The sequence below is a fragment of the Prionailurus viverrinus genome, chromosome A2 (assembly GCF_022837055.1).
Source record: "Prionailurus viverrinus isolate Anna chromosome A2, UM_Priviv_1.0, whole genome shotgun sequence".
In the NCBI taxonomy this organism is placed as follows: domain Eukaryota; kingdom Metazoa; phylum Chordata; class Mammalia; order Carnivora; family Felidae; genus Prionailurus; species Prionailurus viverrinus.
In genome coordinates this window covers 72,003,806-72,009,964 of record NC_062562.1, presented here as the reverse complement: position 1 = coordinate 72,009,964, position 6,159 = coordinate 72,003,806, and the positions used below count along the sequence as shown (strand labels likewise).

At 47.9% G+C, this 6,159-nt stretch overlaps 1 long non-coding RNA gene across 1 annotated transcript; it reads right to left on the bottom strand.

Annotated features, from left to right (window-relative positions):
- Positions 1-461: 461 nt before the first annotated feature.
- On the bottom strand, positions 462-3,962 carry LOC125155187 (uncharacterized). The gene is made up of 3 exons (XR_007148085.1): positions 3,869-3,962; positions 1,858-1,975; positions 462-574 (listed from the first exon to the last, which is right to left on the bottom strand). It is a non-coding gene; the product is annotated as an uncharacterized LOC125155187 (long non-coding RNA).
- Between the last annotated feature and the right edge of the window lie 2,197 nt (positions 3,963-6,159).

Here is a 6,159-nt window from a genome sequence, read left to right as displayed (position 1 = left end):
GCGTCTCCCTCTCTCTCTGCCCCTCCCCCACTTGCACTCTGTTTCCCTCTCAAAAATAAATAAACATAAAAAAAAGAATCAGGGGCGCCTGGGTGGCGCAGTCGGTTAAGCGTCCGACTTCAGCCAGGTCACGATCTTGCGGTCCGTGAGTTCGAGCCCCACGTCGGGCTCTGGGCTGATGGCTCAGAGCCTGGAGCCTGCTTCCGATTCTGTGTCTCCCTCTCTTTCTGCCCCTCCCCCGTTCATGCTCTGTCTCTCTCTGTCCCAAAAATAAATAAACGTTGAAAAAAAATTAAAAAAAAAAAAAAGAATCAACTGTGTTGTTACAATAGTAACTCAGAACATTATAGCAAATATTTTAGGGCAAGACGGTAGAAAGCATCTTTTTAATTACTTGTCACATCTTAGAGAAAACTTAGGAATTTTGTAGTATATTAAAGGGAGGCTTGGGGAGAACGACAGCAGTTTTGGAAGAATCTAGAAACATAGGCACCTCTCAGTTCTGGTCTGCGGCCCTCCATTCACTGGCTATTGACAGCGGCCACGTCGGGCAGGCTTACACCTCTCAGTTTACCTGTGGGGAGGAAGAAACGCTCTCTTTCCAGGGCTGTTGGAGAAACAAATGCTTTAAAGAATATACAAAGGCTTTTTATAAACTTGAAGATGCCATGTAAATGAAAGAGGTTATTGAATTATAATTATTTTTAATTTTCAATGGGATTATATTTGGAAGCTACCTGAAGGAGTCACGCTTGAAATACTACCGATCAGGACCTTGCAGATCATGTCTCCTTCAGGTGAGAAGACATTTCAAGGCCAGATTACAGAACCACAGGGGTTCTGTGGGTAATGGAAGAAGGGAGAAGAGAAGTGATTTTTGGTGAAGGGGCCTTTGTGTCCTTGAGGGAAGGGGTTTTGGAGATAGTATGGTGTTCGTCTCCAGGGTCTGCCAGAGGACCTTAGAGAAAGCACAGCCAGCGGCGTCTCCGTGAGATGTCAGGGCTAGCATGCCAGGGTGTGGCACCAAAGGGCAAGGAATCTGCTCACTCCAGTAGAGTGGCTTTGGCATAGTGTTTTGGGCACAGCACAATTTGGGGGGTGACTCACAGGGAGCAGCACCAGGGACAATGGGAATGTGCCCACGTGCCAGACCATGATGTGCCCAACCCAAAGGGTGCTGGGTCAGAACAGGAGACAAAGTGCATGGCCAACCCCACACCATGACGGAAAGGTTAGTCTAGGGACAGCGGTGATCCTGAGACATCTTTCTGGAAAAGACTGAGATTTGGCGCAAAGTATAAAGTAGGGGTGAGTGAGAGTGAGCTGGGTAGAATCATGGCTAGCTGAACAACCCTGTCTCTGCCGGCTTGTTACACCTGAACTGTACCCCCAAAATCTACATGTGGAAGCCCTGGCCCCCATACCTCAGAAGGTGACTGCATTTGGATATTGGGCCTTTAAAGAGGTAAAGGTAAAATGAAGTCATTAACCTGGGGTCCTAACCCTACCTGACCGGCATTCTTACAAGTTTGGACACGTACAGAGACACTCGGGATGTGCATGCAGAGGAGAGAGACCGTGTGGGGACACAGTGAGAAGGCGGCCGTCTGCAAGCCAAGGACAGAGGCCTCAGAGGACAGCAAACTTGCTGACACTTCGATGTCAGATCTGCAGCCTCCAGAACCGTGAGGAAATGTGTGTTGTTGAAGCCCGCCCCTGGTCCGTGGTATTCTGTTATGGAAGCCACAGCAAACCAATACACCGCTTCATCCTTATTCTCTGTTAGGGCCTACAGGAGATTTTCTTCTGAGAAAAAACCAAAAAATGATTCCAAACACCCTCCCTTTCCTTCCATACCATCTCGGAGACGCCGAGTGGAGCCGTTGGTGTCTTTGCTGCCTGGGACAGTCCACGGCATGAACCTGGCGCTCCAGGCGACTGCATAAATGAGCCGGGCCCCAGCGACAGGTGCGGCCTGTGGTGAGCAGAGACAAGCATTTCTGATGTGGGAATGCGTCGCCTGGTTCTACAATTAACAGGAGCAGGAAGGAATTTCATGAACACTTTCAAATACTTTTAGAAAGGCGTATCTCTTATCCCATGGGGCACATGCTGGAAGTGTCGTCTCCTAATCTGCTGCTGGCAAGACGGATTGCTCGTTGTCCACTCCCAGAACTAGCTCTGTTGGGGAGGGGGCTTTCTTGTCTGACTTCAAGGAATTCGGAAGCCCCTTTTCCAGTCTGGTCACCAATTGCTTTTCTTCTTAGAATGTCAGAAAGGAAGACAGCTTTGAGACTGGAGACTGGAAAGACAACCCCAGAAAGCAGAAGTGAGGGGGTGGAGAAGACAGATGGGCAAGTGAGGAAAGCCAGCGGAGGGTGCCTCCATGGCTGCTTACTCCTGTGCACAACTGAGCCTCAATCCCTCAGGGCCCCTCTGAAAACCCATGTAAAATCCAAGCAGAGGGCAGGTGATTAGGCGTTTATTCACCAAATCCCTTTGGTTAGGGATGCCACTGGCCACATTAATTTCCCTGTGGGACCAAGTTGCTCTGCACTTGGGCTCTTCGTGGTTTCAAAGAAAGTTCTGTGGTAAACAGGCAGGGGGTTATGCACACTCATGATGTAGGTGCTGGTGACGTATGTGGAACAGCCCATCAGAGCTGTGAAGTCAGGTGGGCTGAGGACACGGAGCACAGTGCAGAATATTGCGGGCAAACAGCCAGTGCAAAGGCCCTGGGGCAAGAGCATCCCTGAGGCATTCAAGGAACACAAGAAGGCCAGCGTGGCTGAGTGGAATAAGCTAGGAAGAGAGTCATAGGAGTTGCAGTCAGAGAGACAATGGGGGCCTTCTATGGGAAGACTCTGCTTTTACCCTGAGAGACGTGGTATAACATAGTCTGATTTATGTTGTGCTGATAATGGACTTGGGTTGGGGGAAGGAGAGGCTGTTTCCAGAATTCGGGTGAGAGATGACAATGGCTGCGTGTACCCGGGTGGAAGCAGGTGAGGCGGAGGGCAGAGAGGGGGGAGATGGTAAACATTCTCTGATTCTCTCAACAACACAGCAAGGTGATTTTATTTTGAATCTTCAGACTTTAAGGTTTTTTTGAGAGTTTGAAATCCCCGCGAATCCTATAGGTTGAGGAGCTTGTACAAATGTCCGCCCCCGATAGGGGTGTACGACAGGGTCCTGAGCCTCCCTTCTTTCTGAGCCTTCCTGTGATGATCTCAGAAAAGCTGTTTACTCTGTGTCTCCTGCAACATCAGCCGCTGGCCTGGCTATACTTCCTGATGAGGAAGGATAGGGAGAGTAAAGAAAAGAACAAAAGGTCCATATGGTTTTTCTAACAGAGAGCCTCCTCTCCTCATCACATTCCAAAGATGCTGAACAAACTAGATGCAAGACTGCAGAAACTATAGAACAGCAAATTATTGGGTTGGGAAGCAATAATTAGAAAGGAAATGAAGAAAATGGACGTTGGGGGCCTTAATGTGAAATATGACATTGATAAATCAAAGGAAGCCTTGAATTAGAGATGTGGATATTTCAACTGATTATCCGAGATAACTCATATCCTCCACTAACCTCGTCCATCTTGTTTTGCCTTTGTGAGGACAAAGACAGTCTTTGCAAATTGCCAGGCCACAGGATTGTATCTTCCAAATGTTTATTCAAAGAGGGTGGGGAGGAAGGGGATGAAGCACTTGAAAAATAATTTGCTTGTTAAGCAGCCCAGAAGAATGTTCTCCTTTCCACCGAGTCTGGTATATTTACGGGAAAGATAATAAGAGAAGCTTGGGATGGCTTTGACAGTAAGGCAAAAGTAAACAATCGGCCCAGGCCAGGAAAAGTTAGATTCGCATACCTTTGCTTTTGATGCTTGTCCTAATAGTTGAGGGTAAACAAAGTGCCACATGACTGTGGAGAAGAGTAAGAATTAGCTGCCTTCTCTCTCCTGATGATTCCAAAGCAAATGGTGTTTATTTGAGGGACTTTATTTTTATGTCTTTTTTTTTTTTTTTCCTGAGAAAGATCCCACTAGGGACAAAAGGCATGTTGGGACATTAGCATGACCACGTGTCTCCAGATTGGTCTGATTCATGTGATAATGTGATGAGAGTCTGAAGGAGACCACAGAAGTAGGGATGGAAAAAACCCCATTGGATTATTCCCTTTCGGCCGCTCCACCCTTCCTGGCAGGAGAGAGTCCCTCGATAGAAGACGACCCAGCCGGCCTTAGCCAAATATCCCAGTCTTCTGAAGGAAACTCTGACAACATGACAAGAATTTGAACTGGAGCCACGAAACACCTCAAAAACTCCGTGGGCAGAGGAAGAGGGCGGGATTCGTTTTGCATGAGGGTGTTACTTGGGTGTTTGATAAGTGTTTTTGGTGCTTGTTTTACGGCAGGTGACCTTGTGCGAGATCCAGGAGAATCCTTTCTGGCCTTTTTTGAGACCTGTAACTGCTCCCCTGTTGTACTATAAGCTGTTGCTGTCACAAATAGAGCTACCCAGGGGTGCCTGGGTGGCTCAGTCGGTTAAGCGTCCGACTTCAGCTCAGGTCACGATTTCACAGTCTGTGAGTTTGAGCCCCGCGTCAGGCTCTGGGCTGATGGCTCAGAGCCTGGAGCCTGCTTCCGATTCTGTGTCTCCCCCTCTCTCTGCCCCTCCCCCGTTCATGCTCTGTCTCTCTCTGTCTCAAAAATAAATAAACGTTAAAAAAAAAAAAAACCAAATAGAGCTACCCAATGCCAGCCCTAGAAGGAGCTCGTCTGGTTTTCCCTATGAGATGGCAACCATTCAGGAGTCTTCGTTTTCTGCTGGGCTCTGGGAACCAGGGTCTGGTTTTGCCTAGCGCCCAAATGCCTGAGGCTTCTAGAACTACTGTATTGTGCCACCAGGGCTACCTGTTGGGTGTTGAGACTCTTGCTCACTCCTCCGCAAATAAGCTCTCACCTAGCCTCGGCCAGCCTCGCCACTCTTACCTGCACTTTCATTCTTTAAAAAGAACTGTTCACGTGGTACCACCCTCCTAAATTGCCCCTCACTTTCTTCTTTGTTACCCAAAATCCCAAAGAAACGGGTCTTTCTTGAGGAACCCTTTTACAAATGTTTAATAAACGTTGAGAATTATGTAGCCCATCATACTTCCCACCCTGACCTTTACTGCCTAAAAGTTCGGGGCTAGACTGAATGCTTCTTCTTAATTACCCCAGGAGGCTTGGGTCGATATGTTCACTTCCTCTTTCTATGTTTTCCCTTATTTCCCATTTTAAGATTTAAATAGGTACATCATTTATGATAAGCTTTCTTACGTTTTTTGGTCAGAAGCAGCAGAAACATAAAGCAAAAACGATCACGTGATGCAATTTACTTTCCTCCAGATCATCTACGGGAACCAACTCCACCAGACCAGGAGCAGGGGTGATGTCCTGCACTGGGCAGCCTTGGCCATCTGTCAGCACAAGTGTGTCCACAGCAGGAGGAACGGTACACCAAGAAGATGCATGGCTGCTGTCCAAGGACAACAGGCATCTTCCAACCAGGCCACTTGGTCAATCTGCTAATCCCACAGTTCTCAGAGTTGGTCCCCCAAACAGGAACATCAGCATCAACCGAGTCCTTACTACAAATGCAACTCCTCGGGTCCCCCCAAGTATGTTCTGAGCCAAAATGTCTGGGGAAGGGCTCAGCAATCCGTGTTTTACCGAGTCCTCTAGTTGGTTCTGATGCATGCTCAAGTCTGAGAACCCCCTGCCAACACCACACGCCAGTGGAGACCATTTGAGACAATTCCCTTTTGATTCTTTCTGCTCAGCTTGCATTTTGATGTACAGGCCACAGGTTTTATGTCTCCCTGCACTTCCTTGCTCGGTCTGGAGTCTCATTTGCTCTTTTTCGTTCACAGAGGGGCCACTTCCCTGCATCTCTTCTGCTTGGCCCATGTGATTGGACACTGACCTTAAGTATCTTCTTGGATCCAGAAACTGGCCTTTGTCCTTCAGCTGACACATTAGTAGGATGTCAAGTGAATTCTTCATTTCTGTGCACACACTTGTCATTAGTTCATTTGCTGGTGGCCCTGCTGATTCACACTATTATTACTCACTGCTCCTGTCATTTTGAACTTTAACAGAGAGGTGCAAACAAGCAG